The following is a 20,836-nucleotide window of genomic DNA, read 5'->3' as shown; positions in this document are numbered from 1 at the left end:
CAGAGGACAGAAGTGATAGCCAAATACTTAACAACTGGTAGAGGACAGGCACCAGCCCATCAGAATGGATTCCATGTGTCAACAACTAGTACTGATACTAGCGCTGATACATTCCAGATGGATCTTAGCCCTGTTTGAGGGGCTCGAGACCTGCAGGACAGGACTGGTTGGGTTATTTGAACTCAAGTGTTCCCAGATGGTTGGGGCCTGGTGGTTAGGAAGACTCACAGATTCTCACCTCCCAGGGGAATCTCAGCTGCCAGCAGTGGCTCTGGGGGTGCAGCTGGAGAGCCTTCGTGGCTTCTGGGAAAGCAGCCCTTCAGTTCTCCCTAGGGAGCTGGAGTGGGAAAGGTAAGTGGTGGCTCCATTAGAGGACAGTGCTCAGGCTGCAAAATCCAAATGGAGGTGGGCGGTGAGGGGAAAAAGGGCGTCTTTCCCATGCTGACATCCTGGTCTCACACAGCAAACAAACCAAACCAAACCAAACCAAAAACTGAGAAGGTAATGCTACAAAGATCATGTGGCTCCCTAACTCTATTGGGACAAAACCTCTTTTAAAATGTTTTAATTTTAAAATACATACATTTAACATTTTATTTAACTGACAGTTCAAAATGATCCATACATAAAGAGTATAACCAGATATACAGTGAAGCATCTCTAAGGCCTGCCCCATCTGCCCAGTCCCCGTCTTCTCCGAATAGCCAGTGACTGTAACCTTTCAGAGATTTTTTTTGTTTGTTTTTGAGACAGGGTCTCACTCTGGTTGCCCAGACTGGAATACAGTGGCATGATCTTGGCTCACTGTAGCCTCAAACTCCTTGGCTCAGGTGATTCTCCCACTTCAGCCTTCTGAGTAGCTGGGGCTACAAGTGCACACCACCACACCTGGCTAATTTTTTTTTTGTATTTTTAGTAGAGATGGGGTTTCACCATATTGCCCAGGCTGGTCTTGAACCCCTGGACTCAAGCAATTCACCAGCCTCGGCCTCCCAAAGTACTGGGATTATAAGCATGAGCCACCAGACTCAGCCCAGAGATTTTTTTAATGCTGGTATGAACAAATATAAATATACATCCCCAATCCCTTCCTTTTAATACAATGTATGCTCTATTCCACATCATGCTTTTTTTTCCCTTAAAAAGGTATTGGAGACCTTTCCAAACTGATACATACAGAATTTCCTTGTTCTTTATTTTGTTCTAGCTATGTGGTATTCCATTGTGCAGTAATATATTTAATCATCCTTATTGACCGATATTTAGGTTGTTTCCAACCTTTTAAAATTGCTAACAATATACATGCATTGAATGAATGAATAGGTAGGTGAATGTTCAAATGGAAAACATTATGCATAAATAATTTCCCATGTCTGCTAATATATCTGTGGAGTAAATTCCTAGAAGTGAACTTACTGGGTCAAAGATCAAGATCGTATGCTCCTGTAATTTTGATAGATACTGTAAAATTATCCCATCATATCCACAGATCCTATCCATACTCAAAGGGAGGGAATGATACAGAGTGTGTGTGCTAAGGGGCAGGAATATGGGGGTTGATATAGTTTGTATATTTGTCCCCTCCACATCTCATATTGAAATGTGACCCCCAGGCCAGGCACGGTGGCTCACGCCTATAATCCCAGCACTTTTGGAGGCCAAGGCAGGAGGATCACCTGAGTTTCGGAGTTTGAGACCAGCCTGACCAACGTGGCAAAACCCCATCTCTATTTAAAATACAAAAATTAGCCATGTGTGGTGGTGGGCGCCTGTAATCTCAGCTACTCAGGAGACTGAGGCAGGAGAATTGCTTGAACCCGGGAGGCAGAGGTTGCAGTGAGTGCTGAGATCGTGCCACTGCACTCCAGCCTAGGTGACAGAGTGAGACTCCGTCTCAAAAAAAAAAAAAAAAAGTCACCCCCTAGTGTTGGAGGTGGGGCCTAGTGGGAGATGTTTGGGTCATGGGGACAGGATCCCTCATGAATGACTTGATACCCTCTGCACAGTAATGAGTGAGTTCTCAAGCTATGAGTTCACATGAGAGCTGGTTGTTAGAGAGTCAGGCACCTCTTCCCCTTTCTCTTGTTCTGTTTCTTGCTTTTTGATACACCTGCTCCCTCTTCCCCTTCTGCCATGAGTGGAAGCTTCCTGAGGCCTCACCAGATGCAGATGCTGGCACCGTGCTTTTTATACAGCCTGCAGAACTGTGAGCCAAAATAAATCTCTTTTCTTTGTAAATTACCCAGCCTCAGGTATTCCTTTATAGCAACACAAAACAGACTAACACAGGAGTCATCTTAGAATTCTGCCTACCACACTTTCATTTGTTCCTGAGTCCAGCTTTGCTCAGCCCTTGGCTTCAGCCTGGAGTCCAGATGACCTGGCTGCTGTCCCTGGTTCAGGGGCCCACAAAAGCCATTCCCCATCCTTGTGTGCACCAGCACTTCCCCTAATTGGTTCTTGGCTAGACTCTGCCTCAGTTTCCTGGTTGCCGGCTGCATATCCACACTCTTTTTGTTGTTGTTGAGACGGAGTCCTGCTTTTTGCTTCAGGCTGGAACGCAGTGGCACCATCTTGGCTCACTGCACTGCAACCTCTGCCTCCCGAGTAGCTGGAATCACAGGCGTGTGCCACCATGCCTGGCTAATTTTTATATTTTTAGTAGAGGTGTGGTTTCGCCGTGTTGGTCAGGCTAGTCTCGAACTCCTGGCCTCAAGAGATCAGCCCGCCTCGGCCTCCCAACGTGCTGGGATTACAGGTGTGAGCCACTGCACCTGGCTACATATCCATACTCTTCTAAAGACCAAATCATTTTACCAGTTGACTGTCAGTTGCCTACCCCAGGCACTAGGTGTTCCTGTCTCAGCCATTCCATGAAGAGTGGTCAGCATTTCTAGGGTAGTATTCAGAACCTGTAGACAACAATAAGCCCATGAGCGCCAACCACACCAGTCACTTCCTAGCCCCTCCTCCCTCTCTTCTGCCTCTGAATACATAATCTTGAAGGGGGCTCACAATGATCCATGAATGCCACTCTCTTTATGATCATGTCTTTAAAATGTATTTCCCCTGGATTTTTTTGTCCTCACACAGTCCTCTTTAGAATCTGAATGACTACATTTTAGTACAATTTCTTCTCATCTTAAGGTGTATTTCCTAAACTTCTTAGAGATACCAACAACAGATACTAGTTTCAAGAGTCTCTCAACAGATACTGGTTTCAAGAGTCTCTCTCTAAGGGTCTCTCCCGTCCATCTCCTTCCCTCCAGCCCCCATTTTTCCACCAACCTTCCCACCAGACCACCACAACGGGAGTTACATAGCATGCCCAGAAAAATCTCCTGCCTTAATGAAATTTGTCTTTTTAGATTTGCAACCCTATTTGTAACGCTAGAGGTATTTTCTCAAGACAGGTATTTTATGAGTCATTGGGAAACCATTATCCCATGACCACATCTGAGACCATGGATGTTTACTCACTAAGAAAATTTAGATATTTTCAAAATTTACCTGGATAGGAACAGATTATTTTCAGCTGCAAATTCCTTTCTGGTGCAGATCAAAATATGTGATAATTTTTTTAAATATTTAAGTCACTTACAGTTAAATTACATAAACACACAAATAGTGCACCAAATAAGATTTTGAAGTCCTTTATGTTTGAGGCTAAGAGTCAAACTCTTGTCTTGTCTTTATCAATGATGACTGCAAATTTTACAGAGGGTAATAGAGGAAGAATCTTCCTTAAATCAATCATAGGTAAATACTAACATCTCTCTATATTAGGTGCCAGGATTGACTTTGAAAGTGGCAAAGGGTGTATCTCTCTCCCTCTTCTAGTGACTTGTCACCATGCCTGAAGTCACACCATTAGATGCCTTTCCTCTTAGTCTTATAGGTTTTTTTGCTCTTTAGGAGCCCCTTTACTATTTTTTTAAAGTTTTTTTTTTTTTGAGACGGAGTCTCACTCTGTCGCCCAGGCTGGAGTGCAGTGGTGCAATCATGGCTCACTGCAACATCCGCCTCCCGGGTTCAAGCGATTCTCCTGCCTCAGTCTCCTAAATACCTGGGATTACAGGTGCCGTAACCACACCTGGCTAATTTTTGTGTTTTTTAGTAGAGATGAGATTTCACCATGTTGGCCAGACTGATCTCAAACTCCTGACCTCAGGTGATCTGCCTGCCTCGGTCTCCCAAAGTGCTGGGATTACAGGATTGAACCGCCACGCCAGGCCCCCTCTACTTTTTTTTTTTTTTGGCAGCTTTTATGGTTTTCTTTAAACACAAAACACGCACATGAGCTGCCTATTCATTTTCTTTGCTGCGCAGTATGGCATTGAGGTTGGTGACTCTGATGGCCAGCTGGGCTGCTCTTTCCACGATGGCCTTGCAGTTCTTGAAAGAAACACGGTGAGCAATCTTAGCACAGTAAGATTTGTTGCACATCACCAGCACTTCCAGCTCCTCGATGTCATGGAGCAGGAATTCCCGGAAACCACTGGGCAGCATGTGCTTTGTTTTTTTGTTGCTCCCCTAACCAACATTGGGCATCAAGATCTGGCCCTTAAACCTTCTACAAACCCTATTGTCAATACCTCTGGGTTTCTGCCAGTTAGGCTTCATTTTGACATATCAGTCTGACTGGTACAGGATGAACTTCTTAGTTCTCTTTTTGACAATCTTGAGTTTCACAAGGGGTCTGAGGGCAGCTGTGATGCCAAGGAGGAGATGGCTGCCACCTCTGTAGGCAGCGCTGAGGAAGAGAGAATATTCTCTACTATTTTATTTTATTGTTTCACTTTTAGAGACAGAGTCTTGCTCCATTGCCCAGGCTGCAGTGCAGTGGCACGATCATGGCTCACTACAGCCTCGACCTCCTAGGCTCAAATGTTCCTCCTGGGATTACATGTGTGAGCCACCATGCCAGGCCCATTTCTTTTTAAATTAAGCATTTTATCATGCCTGTAATCCCAGCGCTTTGGGAGGCTAAGGCAGGTTGATCACCTGAGATCAGGAGTTTGAGACCAGCCTGGCCAACATGGTGAAACCCTGTCTCTACTGAAAATACAAAAAAAAAAAAAAAAAAAAAAAAAAAAAAATTTGGCCGGGAATGATGGCCAAACACCTGTAATCCCAGCTACTCAGGAGGCTGAGGCAGGAGAAATGCTTGAACCCAGGAGAGAGAGGTTGTGGTGAGCTGAGATTGCACCACTGCACTCCAGCCTGGGCAACAAGAACAAACCTCTGTCTCTAAATAAATAAAATAATAAATTAATTAAGCATTTTATTTTGAGATAATTATAAATTCACATGCAGTTGTAAGAAAAAGTATAGAGACATTTCCATATATCCTTTACCCAGTTTCCCCAATGGTAATATCTTGCAAAACTTTAGTACAATAACACAAGCAGGATATTGACACCATTACATTGTCAATACAGGTACAGAACATTTCTGTCATCACAAGGATTCCCTCATGTTGCCCTTCTATGGCTACACTCCTCTCCCATCTCACCTTGATCCCTGGCGACCACTAATCTGTTATCCACTTCTGTGATTTTGTCAAGAAAGTTACAGAAATGGAATCATACAGTATATAGCCTTTCCTTTCTTTCATTTTCTTTCTTTCTTTTTTTTTTTTTTTTTTTTTTTAGAAGCAGGGTCTCATTCTGTCACCCAGGCTGGAGTGCAGTAGCTTTGACCTTCTGGGCTCAAGCAATCCTCCTGTCGTTGCCTCCTGAGTATCTGGACTACAGTGCACACCAGCATACCTGATTATTTTTAAAATTTTTTTGTAGAGATAGGGTTTCACTGTGTTGCCCAGACTGATCTTGAACTCCTTGAACTCCTGGCCTTAAGCGATTTTCCCACCTTAGCCTCCCAAAGTGCTAGGATTACAGGTGTGAGCCACTGTGCCCAGTCAGGTTTTTTTTTTTAACTATTGAGTTTTCAGAGTTCTTTTTTTTTTTTTTTTTTTTTTTTTTTGAGACGGAGTCTTGCTCTGTCACCCAGGCTGGAGTGCAGTGGCCAGATCTCAGCTCACTGCAGCCTCCGCCTCCTGGGTTCACGCCATTCTCCTGCCTCAGCCTCCCGAGTAGCTGGGACTACAGGCGCCCGCCACCTCGCCCGGCTAGTTTTTTGTATTTTTTAGTAGAGACGGGGTTTCACCATGTTAGCCAGGATGGTCTCGATCTCCTGACCTTGTGATCCGCCCGCCTCGGGCTCCCAAAGTGCTGGGATTACAGGCTTGAGCCACCGCGCCCGGCCTGAGTTTTCAGAGTTCTTTACAGATTCCTTATACCAGTCCTTTGCTGGATAATTGGTTTACAAGTATTTTCTCCCAGTTTGTAGCTTGTCTTTTTATCTTCTTAGCAGAATCTTTCCCAGAGGAAAATTTTTAAATTTTGATGAGGTCCAACTTATCAATTTTTCACTTATGGCTTGTGCTTTTGATGTTAAGTCTAAGATCCCTTTGCCTCTGCCTAACCCCCCACAATTTTCACCTATATTATTTTCTAAAGGTTTTCTAGTTTCGTGTATTACATTTAAGTTGGTGATCCACTTGAGTTAATTGTTCATAAAGAGTAAGATTTAGGTCAAGGTTCATTTTTCTGCCTATGGATGTCCAATTGCTCCAACATCATTTGTTGAAAAATCTTTATTTTCTCCATTTAGCTGTTGCACACCTTTGTCAAAGGTCATTTCACCGTACTTGTGTGGGTCTATTTATGGGTTCTATGTCCTATTCTATTGATCTATGTGTCTTTCCCTCCACCAATAACACACAGTCTTAATTACTGTAGCTATATGATAAGTCTTGAAATTGGGTATAGTAATTCCTCCCACTTTATTCCTCTTTAAATTTTGTTTTTATTGAGGCTGGGCATGGTGGCTCACGCCTGTAATCCCAGCACTTTGGGAGGTTGAGGTGGGTGGATCACCTGAGGTCAGGAGTTGGAGACCAGCCTGGCCAACATGGTGGAACCCCATCTCTACTAAATACAAAAAGTTAGCCAGAGGTGGTGGCACATGCCTGTAATCCCAGCTTCTTGGGAGGCTGAGGCAGGAGAATCGCTTGAACCCGGGAGGTGGAGGTTGCAGTGAGCCGAGATTGCGCCATTGCACTCCAGCCTGAGCAACAAGAGCGAAACTCCATCTCAAAAAAAAAAAAAAATTGTTTTCACTAGTCTAATTCTTTACCTTTCCATATAAATTTTAGAATAATCTTGTGTATATCTGTAGAAATTCTTGCTGGGATTTCGATAGTATTTGCATAAAACCTGTATATCAACTGACGTCTTTACTATGTTGAATCTTCCACTCTGTGAACATAGTATATTTCTCCAGATATTTAAATCTTTTATTTCTTTCATCAACATTTTTGTAGTTTTCACCATACAAGTCCTATATATGTTTTTTCATTTTTATTGTGTTTAAATATACATAAAATTTATCATTTTAACCTTCTTTTATTTTTCTGAGATAAGATCTTGCTCTGTCACCCAGGCTGGAGTACAGTGGCGTGATCACAGCTCAATACAACCTCCACCTCCTGGGTTCAAGCTATCCTGCCACCTCAGCCTACCTAGGAGCTGCGACCACAGGCACACACCACCACGCCTGGCTAATTTTTGTATTTTTTTTTGTAGAGACAGGGTTTTGCCATGTTGCCCAGGCTGGTGTCAAACTCTTGGACTCAAGTGATCTACTTGCCTCAGGCTCCCAAAGTGTTGGGATTACAGGCGTGAGCCACTGCAGCTGGGCTTAACCATTTTTAAGTGTACAGTTCGGTGGCATTAAATATATTCACAATGTTGTGCAACCATCATTACCTTCCATCTCCATAATTCTTTTCATCATGTAAAACTGAAACTCTATACCTATTAAACACTCTCCCAGCCCCTGGCAGCTACCATCTGTCTTTTTCTATGATTTTGACTATTCTAAGTACCTCATATAAGTGGAATTATATAGTATTTGTCTTTTTATGACTGGTTTATTTCACTTAGCATAATGTCTTCAAGGTTTGTCTGTGTTGTAGCATGTGCCAGAATTTCCTTCCTTTTTAAGGCTAAATAACATTCCATTGTAATGGATAGACCACATTTTGCTTACCCATCTATCTGTTGATGGACATTTGGATTGCTTCTACATTTTAGCATTTGTGAATAATGCTGCTATAAACATGGGCATATAAATATCTCTTCAGGACCCTGCTTTCAATTCTTCTGGGTATATACCCAGAAATGGAATTGTTGAATCATATGACAATTATATTTGTAATTTTTAAAGAAAATGCCATGCTGTTTTCCACAGTGACTGTATCATTTTATATTCCCACCAACAGTGTATAAGGGTTCCAATTTCTCCACATCCTTACCAACACCTGTTACTTTCTGTTTGTTTGTTTGTTTTTGTTTTTTTGAGACAGAGTCACCCTCTGTTGCCCAGGCTGGAGTGCAGTGGCGCAATCTCAGCTCACTGCAACCTCCGTCTCCCAGGTTCAGGTGATTCTCTTGCCTCTGCCTCCTGTGTAGCTGGGACCACAGGCGCATGCCACCATGCCCGACTAATTTTTGTATTTTTAGTAGAGACGGGGTTTTTCCATGTTGGCCAGGCTGGTCTCGAACTCCTGACCTCAGGTAATCCACCTACCTTGGCCTCCCAAAGTGCTGGGATTACAGGCATGAGCCACCGCACCCAGCCCTACTTTCTGTTTTTTTAAGTAGTAACCACCCTAATAGGTGCGAGGTGTTATATCATTGTAGTTTTGATTTGCATTTCCCAAATGATTAATGATATTGAGCATCTTTTCATGTGCTTATTGGCCATCTATATATCTTCTTTGGAGAATGTTATGTTTTGTTCTGAATTATTGTAAATGATATTTTATTTTCAATTGTGAAAATGTTTACATGTTCATTGCCAGTATATAAAAATAAAATTGATTTTTAATGTTATTCTTGAACACTGTCTTTGCTGAAATCACTTATCAGTTCTAGTAGGTTTTTGTTTTGTTTTGCTTTGTTTGTAAATCCCGTAGGATTTTCTACATATACTACCATGCCATCAACAAATAGGGCCAGTTTGAAATAATTCTTTCCAATCTGTATGCCTTATATTCCTTTTTCTTGCCTTATTGTGCTGGCTAGAACTTCCAGTACTATGTTGAATATGAGTAGTGAGAGTGGCCACTTTCAGCTTCGTCCCTGTCCTAAGGGGAAAGCATTCAGTCTTTTGTTGTTTTTGTTGTTTTTTGAAGGCATCTCCCTCTGTTGCCCAGGCTGGAATGCAGTGGCACAATCTTGGCTCACTGCAACCTCCACCTCCTGGGTTCAAGTGATTCTTCTGCCTCAGCCTCCTGAGTAGTTGGGATTACAGGCATGTGCCATCACGCCCAGCTAATTTTTGTATTTTTAGTAGAGACAGGGTTTCACCGTGTTGGCCAGGATGGTCTCAATCTCTTGACCTCATGATCCACCCGCCTTGGCCTCCCAAAGTGCTGGGATTACAGGCGTGAACCACCACACCTGGCCAGCATTCAGTCTTTTATCATTAAGTATTAAATTAACCGTAGGGTTTTTGTAGATGCTCTTTATCAAGTTGAAAAAGTTCCCCTCTAGTCCTAATTTGCTAAGAGTTTTCTGATTATCATAAATGGGTATTGAATTTTGCCAAATGCTTTTCCTTTATCAATTGATATGGTCACATGAGTTTTCTTCTTTAGCTTAGTAATATGGTGAATTCTATTAAGTAGTTTTAGCAAATTGAATCAGCCTTGCACCCCAGGAATAAAGTCTACTTTATCATGTTGTATAGTTCTTTTTATAAATTGTTGAATTTTATTTGCTAATATTTAGTTAAGAAATTTTGCATGCATATTCATGAGGAAAATTGGTCTGTAATATCTTTTTTTTGTACTGTCTGTGTCTAGTTTTCTTACCAGGATAATAGCTTCATAAAATGAATTGAGAAGTGTTCCATCCTCTTCTATTTTCTAAAGCAGATTGTTTAGAATTAGTTTAATTCTTTTAAATTTGGTAGAATTTTCCAGTGGAATCTTCTGATATTTCTTTTTTTTTGGCGGGGGGTTAAATTACAAATTCAATTTCCTCAATATATAGGGATTCAAACTATATATTTCATATTGGGTGAGTTGTTTTAGTTTGTTATTATTATTATTTTTTTTTTTTTGAGACGGAGTCTCGCTCTGTCCCCCAGGCTGGAGTGCGGTGGCGCGATCTCAGCTCACTGCAAGCTCCACCTCCCGGGTTCCCGCCATTCTCCTGCCTCAGTCTCCGTAGCTGGGACTACAGGCGCCCGCCACCTCGCCCGGCTAGTTTTTTTGTATTTTTTAGTAGAGACGGGGTTTCACCGTGTTAGCCAGGATGGTCTCGATCTCCTGACCTCGTGATCCACCCATCTCGGCCTCCCAAAGTGCTGGGATTACAGGCTTGAGCCACCGCGCCCGGCCTAGTTTGTTATTTTTGATTAATTGGTCTATTTCCTCTAAGTTGTCAAACTTACATGTAGAGTTGTTCATAGTATTCCCTTACTTTCCTTTTGATGTCTGCAGGGTCTATAGTGATAGCCCCTATTTCATTTCTGATATTGGTAATTTATATCTTTTCTCTTTCTTTCTGTCTTTCTTTCTTTGTCAATCTTGATAGAGATTTGTCAATTTTATTTATGATTTCATTTTTTTTTTTTTTTTTTTTTTTTTTTTTTTATTTTTTTTTTATTTATGATTTCAAAGAGCAAGCTCTGTGTTTCATTGATTTTCTCTGTTGTTTTGCTGTTTTCAATTTCATTGATTTCTGCTCTTATCTTTATTATGCATCTCCTTCTGCTTGCTTTGGGTTTATTTTGCTTTTCTTTTTCTAATTTTTTTTTCTTATAACCACTACCAGGACCCATTTTTCTAAATTCTTGAGGTATATTCTGCTGTTGTTGAGTAGAGTACTCTATAAATGTTGATTAGATCCTGTTAGTTGATGATATTGTTGAGCTTTTCTATATCCTTGCTGATTTTCTGGCTAGTGGTACTATCAGTTGTTGAGAGAGGGATGTTGACGTCTCTAATTGTGAATTTGCATATTTCTACTTTCAGCTCTATCAGATCTTGATTCACATACTTTGCTGCTCTGTTACTTAGTGCAAACACATTTAGGAGTGCTATGTCCTTTTGGTGTACTGACCCATTTATCACTATATAATGTCCTTTTCTGTCTGTGGTAACTTTCTGTTCTTTGCAGTCTACTTTATCTGATATAATAGAGCTATTCCTATTTTGTCATGATTAATTCTTGTATTACATATCTTTTTCCATTCTTTTACTTTCAATCTGCCTTTATCATTATATTTGAAATGAGTTTCTTATAGACAGTATATAGCTGGGTCATGCTTTTTGATCCACTCTGCCAAAGTAGTATATTTAGACAATTTACATTGAATATAATTATATTTACTACTTTATTTCTTGTTTTCTGTTTGTTATTTCTCCTTTTCATTTTCTATTTTCTTTCTCCTGCCTTCCATATTGATTTATTTATAGTGTTCTTTAGTATATTTCTTTATTTTTTTTTTATTGGTTTCTCTAGGAATTACATTATACATACATATCTATCACAGTCTACTTGGGTCATCACTTTGCCAGTTTGAGTGAAGGATAGAAATCTTACCTTTATATCTATTTATTCTCCCCCATTTATATAATTGCCTTGAAGATTTCTTCCAGAGCCTTTTAAAACGATATCAGTGTTATATTTTTTGCTTAAACTGTCAAATATGATTTATAAAACCCAGGAGGAGAAGGAAAGTCTATTGTATTTACCCAGATCTTTTGCTTATCATGTTCTCTCTTCCTTTCTCATGCTCCAAGGTTACTTCTTTTATCATTTCCTTTTTGTTTAATGAACTTCCTTTAGCCATTATTTAGAGTAGAGCTGCTGGTAACAAATTATCTTAGTTTCCCTGTATTTGAGAATGTCTTGATTTCCCCTTCATTCCTGAAGGATATTTTCACTGGAGATAGAAATGCAGGTTGAGGCTGGGCGTGGTGGCTCACGCCTGTAATCCCAGCACTTTGGGAGGCCAAGGTGGGTAGATCACTTGAGGTCAGGAGTTTGAGACCAGCCTGGCCAACATGGTGAAACCCCGTCTCTACTAAAAATACAAAAATTAGCCAGGTGTGGTGGCGGGTGCCTGTAGTCCTAGCTACTCGGGAGATTGAGGCAGGAAAATCATTTGAACCCAGGAGGCGGAGGTTGCAGTGAGCCGAGATTGCACCACTGCCCTCCAGCCTGGGTGGCAGAGCAAGATTCCATTTCAAAAAAAAAAAAAAAGAAAACAAAGAAATGCAGGTTGGCAATTTTTTTCTTTTAGTACTTGAAAGTTATTGTGCCATTTCCTTCTACTCTGTTTCCTAATGTGAAATCCTGTTATTCTATTGTTTTTCTCCTGCCATGTCATTTCTCTTTTGATGCCTTCATAATTTTTTCTTTGTCCTTAGTTTATAGAAGTTTGATTATATGTTTCTTGGTTTGAATTTCTTTGGGTTTATTCTGTTTGGAGTTCACTCAGCCTCTTGAATCTATAGGTTTATGTCTTTTGCCAAATTTGGGGTGTTTTAGGCATTATTTCTTTGAATACTTTCTTAGCCCTACCCTCTTTATCCTCTCCTTTTGGGTCTTCAGTAATACCAATGCTAGATCTTTTGTTAAAGTCCTACCTGTTCCTGAGGTGCTGTTTATTTATTGATTTATTCTATATTTTGTTTGTGTCAAGTGTGCTTGTAATTGTTCATTGCATTATTTTTGTGATGGCTGCTTTAAAATTTGTGTCAGAAAATTTTATCTCATGTTTCATCTTAGTGTTGGCATCTAAAGATTATCTTTGTTCATTCAGTTTGAGATTTTCCTTGTTTCTAGTGTAATGAGTGGTTTTTGATTGAAACTTGGACATTTTGGGTATTATGTTATGACTCTGTATCTTATTTAAACCTGATGTTTTAGCTGGCTTTTTGGACACTGCATTGGCAAGGGAAGGGGGTAGGGTGTCCCCTCATTACTGCCAGGTCAGCATAGAAAGTCTATTCAGCCTCTGTTGACATCTTGAGGGGTGTTCTTTATTATTGCTGTGTGGGGTGGGAGTTCTGGCTCCCCACTAGGCCTCCACTGACACCTCAGGGAGAGGATGGCATCAATACTGCGGAGCAATGGTAAAAGTTCTGACTCTCTACTACGCTTCTTCTGATACTGCCCAAGCAGCAAGGATGCAGGCTGGAAGTACAGGTTGCCTATGTGGTTTCCTCATCACTACCCAGCAGGGATAAAAGTACTGGCTCCATATTTGGCCTTCTCTGAAGATATCCCAGTAGGTGGATTAGGGCACTTTGCTATAGCCTGGCAAGTGGAATTCTAGGCTCTCCGCTTGGCCTCGGCTGGTATGAATGAGGATGGGGCTACATTTTTCTTTGTTTTTTTCTGTGGTGTTTAGTCAGAGCAGAGCAGTTTCAGTCTAAAAGTTTTCTCTTCTCTTGTGTTGTTCCTTTCTTGGCCCTTTGGCCAAAAAGAGCAGTTTTTGTCAGGCCTTTTTTAGTCTGCACTTATTGATATTTCCAAGTGCCATCTTCTTCAAAGTCTCCTCCTTTCAAAGAAAGTGCCTCCTTTCAAAGTCTTCTTATGTTTATTTCATATATAATGTCCAGTTTTTCACTGTACTTAGTAGGAGGAGTAAGGAAAAGTATGCCTACTCTATCTTCTTGGAAGCAGAAATTTCTAAGTTTTAAAGATTTGTTATTAAATCATACCATACATATGGAAAAGGGCACATATCTTAAGCATACAGGACAATGAAGCTTTACCAACAATACACCCAACACAACCAATGCCTTGCAGAAGCTTCCTTATGTTCCCTCTGATCACAAGCCCCCCACCCCTGCAAAGTTAACCACTATCCTAATTCCTGACAGTATAGATTAGTGCTTTCCATCTTTGTGCTTTATGTAATGGACCCCTTTAAAACATGTAAATATCCCTGGGAGATTTGATGTCTGAAGATGTCATTGACCAACACCTTGCAATGAATTAATTTATCATATAATTTTATTTATGTTTAATGCCTATGAAATAGATTGTATTATTAACCTCATTTAAGGTGAGAAAATTGAGGCTCAAAGAAGTTAAATGATTTGTCTAAGGTCACCCAAGTCACAGGCAGAAAGATTTGGCAGCCCGGGAAGAAAGGGACCTTCTTTGTCCAACTGTCCATGCATCAATTTCAGAGAAGAATCTGATTGGCTCTGATTTAGTCTTCTGACCACTAAATGTCAAAGGCAGGAAAGGATATTGATTGACCTACCCTTCATAGTCATGTGGAGTCAGGGAGGGGATCTTCAAGTGACCCAGAGGAGGGATTGAGAAAGTAAGCTAGACAGACAGAACTTCACTTATCACAGCCCCCAGTGGGAACAAAAACAAATATTCCTATTTCTTGATTTTTGTGGACATGTTAAAATAATCAAAACTCCTGTGTCTTTTTTTCTGCCTCATTCTCTATCCACATACGACTCATTTTAAGAGTTTAGAATCACATTTTGTATAACCTGGAACGGACTGGAATGGAAGAGACTCTTTATCCTCTTAGTATATAGATGAGGGAAAGGAGGCTGATAAGAGAGTATTTTGCCCAATTTCATATACATACTTGTTTTGTTTTTTCCTCCATTTTCGTGTATCATAAGAATAACTTCATAAAATTGACAATTTAATGAAAAAAATTATTCTGTAACCCCAATGCCCCAACATATTTTCATGTGTCTTCCAGTCTTTGTCAAGTTATCTATTTATCTATATCTATATACTTATATATAAATACCATCAAGCCTGGTTAATTTCTTATGTTTTTGTAGGGACAGGGTCTCGCCATGTTGAACAGCCTGGTCTCGAATTCCTGGCCTCAAGTGATCCTCCCACCTCGGCCTCCCAAAGTACTAGGATTACAGTCATGAGCCACTGCGCCCGGCCACTCACTGATTGTTTTGATCTTAGCAGAAAATAATTCAAAGCAAAACCTCTCAGCGACATCACCATTTGAGAAGGAGACCCTTTTAAGACAGAAAAGTGCTCCTGAACTGGAGAGAGGAAATCTGCTCTTAGAAGGCCCCCTACTAAAAGACAGACTTTGCCATAGTGCTGGTGTTGCAAAGCCAGTAAGACAGTCCCCATCCCCAAAGAGCTCAAGTTCCTGGTTTCATTTCATGCACCTTTAGTAACCTCCAGCTAAATGCAGGCTGCCCCACCTCTGCCTAGAATAATAAGGGGTTATTGGACTCTCCATCAATAGGTCCTGTCAGACAAGCCATCTGTATCATTCCAGGTCCTAGCAGGAAACAGATGGCGCTCTCAGATTGGGTAAATTGAGAAGAGTTTAATAAAGAGACTATTTACAAAGGAATATCAGGGTATGGGGAAACCACAGGCCAGAAGGAGCAGAAGGAGGAAGCAATCACTGGAAACTGGAGAGAGAAAATCCTGTGAAGATGGCCTCTTGACAGGAGCTGTGGTTTTTGGTCCAGGACACAGCCAGCCAGCTCTCAAGGAGGTATTTGGGGGAAATAAATACTCTGACCGCTCTCCTCTCGGTTTCCCACCTCCTGCTGGTGGCCAAAGTCAACTGGAGGGCAGAGGGCACAGGAACCATTTGATGGAGTTCACCCAGGCCTGCCTCTAGGAGCACAGAGTGGGTAGAGAAGGGTGGGGTGGGTCTGGAGGGGTCAAAGGAAGCCATGTGGTCCACCATGTGAGTTTGCAAATACTCTGCTGCAGTTCTTTGTCCAGGTTGGTTGCTATCAGCACTTCTGGTGGGGTTGAAGGTGGAGGTTGGGGGTTGGGGTGGCCTCTTCCTGAGTATTTCTAGCAGGAGGTAGGGTCCTGGTCCTGGTCCTCTTCTGCCTGGGTTGTGGGCTCTCTGTTCATCTCCAGTGCCCACAAAAGGCAGTGTCGTTCACAAAAGAGGATGCCTGCTCTGAGCCCCAGTCTCTAGGCAGGGGGCTACTTCCCATACCTGTTCTGCCAGCCTTCTTTCTTTTTCTTTTTCTTTTTCTTTTCTTTTCTTCTTTTATCGTCTTTTCTCTTTTTTTTTTGGTGGAGTCTCATTCTGTCGTCCAGGCTGGAATACAGTGGCACAATTTCTGCTCACTGCAACCTCTGCCTCCCGGGTTCAAGCGATTCTCCTGCCTCAGCCTCCCGAGTAGCTGGGAGTACAGGTGCGTGCCACCACGCCTGGCTAATTTTTGTATTTTTAGTAGAGATGGAGTTTTACCATGTCAGCCAGGCTGGTCTCAAATTCCTGGCCTCAAGTGACCTGCCCACCTTGGCCTCCCAAAATGTTGGGATTACAGGTGTGAGCCACCGTGCCTGGCCATGCCAGCCCTGTTTCTTCTCCCCTGCCATGCCTTGAATGACTAGTTGCCTCTACAAGTGGGCTGCTACACACCCTCAGCATTGCCGGTCCACTGGATCATCCACAGCCTCACCTGGTTCCCTCAGGTTCCCCGTGGCTACCAGAAGTGAGGACACACAAGCCCTGTGTCTATGAGGACTTCACCTAGGCCATTGGCCTATCTGGGGTCCCTGTGAGCACTCCACCTCCATGCTCCAGCTGGCCTTTGCTCCCTCTCCCACTGGCCAGCTCAGTTTCTCTTTATTCCTAGCCTGCAGTGTAGGATCTGCTGCAGTAGAAGGCCTTCTCTTTAAAGATAAAAGTTAACCAATGTGCAATTTAATAAACTAGGATATGAATTTTTAATCAGAAACCTAAAGACACTGGGTTCTTGTAGCTGCTTTACTGGAATTATCTCTCCATGTAAGACATGAGGGAGGTTAAAGGAAGATTGGGAGGCTGGGCGCGGTGGCTCATACCTGTAATCCCTGCACCTTGGGAGGCTGAAGCAGGATGATCACTTGCGGCAAGGAGTTCAAGACAAGCCTGGGCAATATAGTGAGACCCTGTCTCTACAAAAAAAAAAAACCAAATAAATACAAATAAAGGAAGGCTGGGGGGCTGGAATGGATGAGAGACTTTCTTTTTACTCTGTATCCAGTTTTACTGCCTAAAGATTGCTTTTACAACCAAGTTTATATTGTGCTTTAAATTTCTTTCTTTCTTTCTTTTTTTTTTTTTTTTGAGACGGGGTTTCGCTCTTGTCGCCCAGGCTGGAGTGCAATGGTGCGATCTCAGCTCACTGCAATCTCCACCTCCCAGGTTCAAATGATTTTCCTGCCCCAGACTCCCAAGTAGCTGGGATTACAGGTGTGTGCCACCATGCCCGGCTAATTCTTTTGTATTTTTAGTTGAGACGGGGTTTCATCATGTTGGCTAGGCTGGTTTCAAACTCCTGACTTCAGGTGATCCACCTGCCTTGGCTTTCCAAAGTACTGGGACTACAGGCATGAGCCCCCACACCCATCCTACTTTAAAATTTTTATAACTCTATTTTTAAAAAGAATTGGAACTAATTGTAATCAGTAACTCTGAGTAGTATGGATAGTAGAAGCACAGTACACATTGCAGGCACAAATCACAAAAATGATGAGAAAGGCAAGGCCACCGAAGATGGATTTGAAATTTCTGCTCAAGGAGCCCTTGCTTCAGTGAGAGTAGAACCATGTACGTTTTCCCAGTTATGTGAGGAGTTTGTGTGGGAACCTGAGTTAACTACTATGGCGTGTTTGATTTATTTCCATGATGATCTGGCATCCTGCAGAGGTAGGTGCTCTGGGATGCTGTCCAGTTGGCTTGCCCCTACCGGGCTCTCACTGTGTCCTTACCACTTGCTGGGAGATCCCACGGCTGCATTGGAGCTTCCATGTGTTTCATTTACTAATTGATGTTGAGGACTGGCAGGTAGAGGAGTTGGTATTTATACTTTGGGGTCATTTAGATATTTGTTGAGAATGAGGGCCAGGCATGGTGGCTCACGCCTGTAATCCCAGCACTTTGGAAGGCTGAGGTGGGCAGATCGCTTGAGGTCAGGAGTTTGAAACCAGCCTGGCCAACATGGTGGAAACCCCGTCTCTACTAAAAATACAAAAACTAGCTGGGTGTGGTGGCATGCGCCTGTAGTCCCAGTTACTTGGGAGGCTGAGGCAGGAGAATTGCTTGAAGCTGGGAGGCAAAGGTTGCAGTGAGTGGAGATTGTGCCACTGTACTCTAGCCCGGGGGACAGAGCGAGACTCTGTCTAAAAAAAAAAAAGAGAGAGAGAGAAAGAGGCCATTCATAACCAAAACTCTGAAACAGGCCTTCAACCTTTCTTTACTACCCCACCTACCTGGGAGGTCCATCCTGGGGACAGTGGGGTACAATTATGAGCAGCCATAGGCCTATGCTGAGGGCTTCTGGAGAAACTCACCTCTTCCTCCTTCTCCTCTTCATCCCCTCGCTGAAGCTCTGGGTACTGGCCTCCCAAGGTGAACATAAGAAAGAGACTCTCAAGTATTGGTTGAAACTTGAACCCAGCTGGCTTCTTGAGCTGAGGGAGATATTAACATGTGTAAGAGATTTAACTGTTAACTAGGGATCTCTGTAGATTTGTGTGAGGAACAATAACTCAACTCTATAATAATCTCCAATAAAGCTTTGAAAAACAAGACCAGTAATAACTTACTAGTATCTTGCCCTAATGGATATTAAAACTCTCTATAAAGCTAGTGTAATCAAAAAAGTAGGACATTGGAGAATAGATCAGTGAAATAGAATAGAGAAGAAAGAAATTGATTTTATCAGAACTTAATACAGTGTATAATAAAGGTGGCATTTCAATTCAGTAATGGCTTATTTAATAAATGATGCTAGAATAATTACCTAGCACATGAAAAATACAAACATAAACTCTTATTTAATTCATCTTTAATTACAGAAGATACAAAGGTAAAGTAAAAAAAGTTAGGAGAATATTTATGTAATATTTAGTTAGGGAGACCTTCTTAAATAACACAAGAAACTCAGAAAACATAAAAGAAAAAACAACAGATTGACAATACAGACAATTAAAATTTTTCAGTTGCACAAAACATCATGAAAAGTCAAAGAACAACTAAGAAGCTGTGAGAAAATAGTTGCAATTAATGACAGATAAAGGATTAATATCTACAATATTATAGTTAATATCAGTATTCATAATATTAAGTTGAACTGTATACAATTGCTGATAGTCAACTGTTTTTGACCAAAAGAAATGGCAATTTTGATGCCAACCCAACACACAGTGCTTCTATATATTGATAAGAAAAAGACAACCCAATAGAAAAAAGGTGAAGACTATAAATTATAAACAGGTGATTCTTAGAACAGAAAATGCAGATAGCTGATATATAAAACATGTGATTATAAATATGTGAATATTTATATGTTAAAATAATAACAGGATGACTACTACGAAAAAAAAAAAACAGAAAAGAATGCAACAGATGGCTACTATAAAAAAAACAGAAGATAACAAGTGTTGGCAAGAATATGTAGAAATCCCTTGTGCACTGTTGGTGGGAATGTAAAATGGCGCAGCTGCTATGGAAAACAGTATGGAGGTTCCTCAAAAAATAAAAAATAGAATTACATATGATCCAGCAATTCTACCTCTGGGTATATACTCAAAACGATTGAAAGCAGAGTCTCAAAAATATATTTGTACACCCGTGTTTATAGCAGCGTTAGTCATGATAGCTAAAAGGTGGAAGCAACCCAAATGTCCACTGACAAATGGACAAAATGAGTTGTCCATTACCTAGGTATTAAGTCCCACATGCATTAGCTGTTTATCCTGATGCTCTCCCTCCTCCCGAGACAGGAGGAGGGAGACAGGCCCCAGTGTGTGTTGTTGCCCTCCCTGTGTCCATGTGTTCTCATTGTTCAGCTCCCACTTATAAGTGAGAACATGTGATGTTTGATTTTCTGTTCCTGTATTAGTTTGCTGAGAATAATAGCTTCCAGCTCCATCCATGTCCCTGCAAAGGACATGATCTCATTCCTTTTTATTACCCAACTATTTAAAAGAAAGAGTAATAGCTATAAGGATTGACCTGGAGAGATAAGTATGAGATATCATTTTATCAATAATATGACATATTATTGTAAGATAATAGGCAAGTTCCACAGAAAAGCATATAGTATGATTCTGCTTGTGTGAAAAGCAAATTTAAAAATCCCTATAATCTGTTTATATATTGTGATGGTTAATTTTGTGTATCAACTTGGCCAGGTTATGGTGCCAAGTCATTTGCTCAAACACTAGCCTAGATGTTATTGTAAAGATATGTTTTTAGATGTGACTAACATTTAAATCACTAGAGTTTGAATAAAGCAGGCTACCTCTATAATGTAGGTGGGCCTCATCTAATCAGTTGAAAGCCTTAAAAACAATGACTGAGGTTCACCAAAGGAGGAGGAATTCTCAAGGCTGCAACATTAACTCTCACCTGAATTCAGATTTCAGTCTTGCCAACCCCCACAATCTCATGAGCCAATCCATTAGAATAAACCACCTCTGGTGAGAAACTCGAAGGTTTCCCAGTAAGATTAGGAAAAAGGCAAGAATGTCCCCTCTTACCACTCCTTTTCAATGTTGTAATGGCAGTCGTAGCTAATGCAATAAGACAAGAAAAAAAAAGTAAAAGATATACAGATTGAGAAGGAAGAAATAAAGCTGTCTGTTCACAGATGGCATGGTCATCTATGTAGAAAATTCAAGAGAGTTGACAAACACTCTTGGAATTAAGAAGTCATCATAGAGAAGTTGGTGCCAGTGACCAGAGGCAGTGGCAGCGAGTGGGTCCTTGT

General features: G+C 41.3%; 1 pseudogene; it reads right to left on the bottom strand.

Moving 5' to 3' along the window:
• Positions 1-4,048: 4,048 nt before the first annotated feature.
• LOC102144783 (large ribosomal subunit protein eL32-like) lies at positions 4,049-18,436 on the bottom strand (annotated as a pseudogene).
• Positions 18,437-20,836: the final 2,400 nt, after the last annotated feature.

This window comes from Macaca fascicularis, chromosome X (assembly GCF_037993035.2).
Source record: "Macaca fascicularis isolate 582-1 chromosome X, T2T-MFA8v1.1".
Lineage (NCBI taxonomy): Eukaryota > Metazoa > Chordata > Mammalia > Primates > Cercopithecidae > Macaca > Macaca fascicularis.
This window is presented reverse-complemented; position numbering and strand designations above follow the sequence as displayed.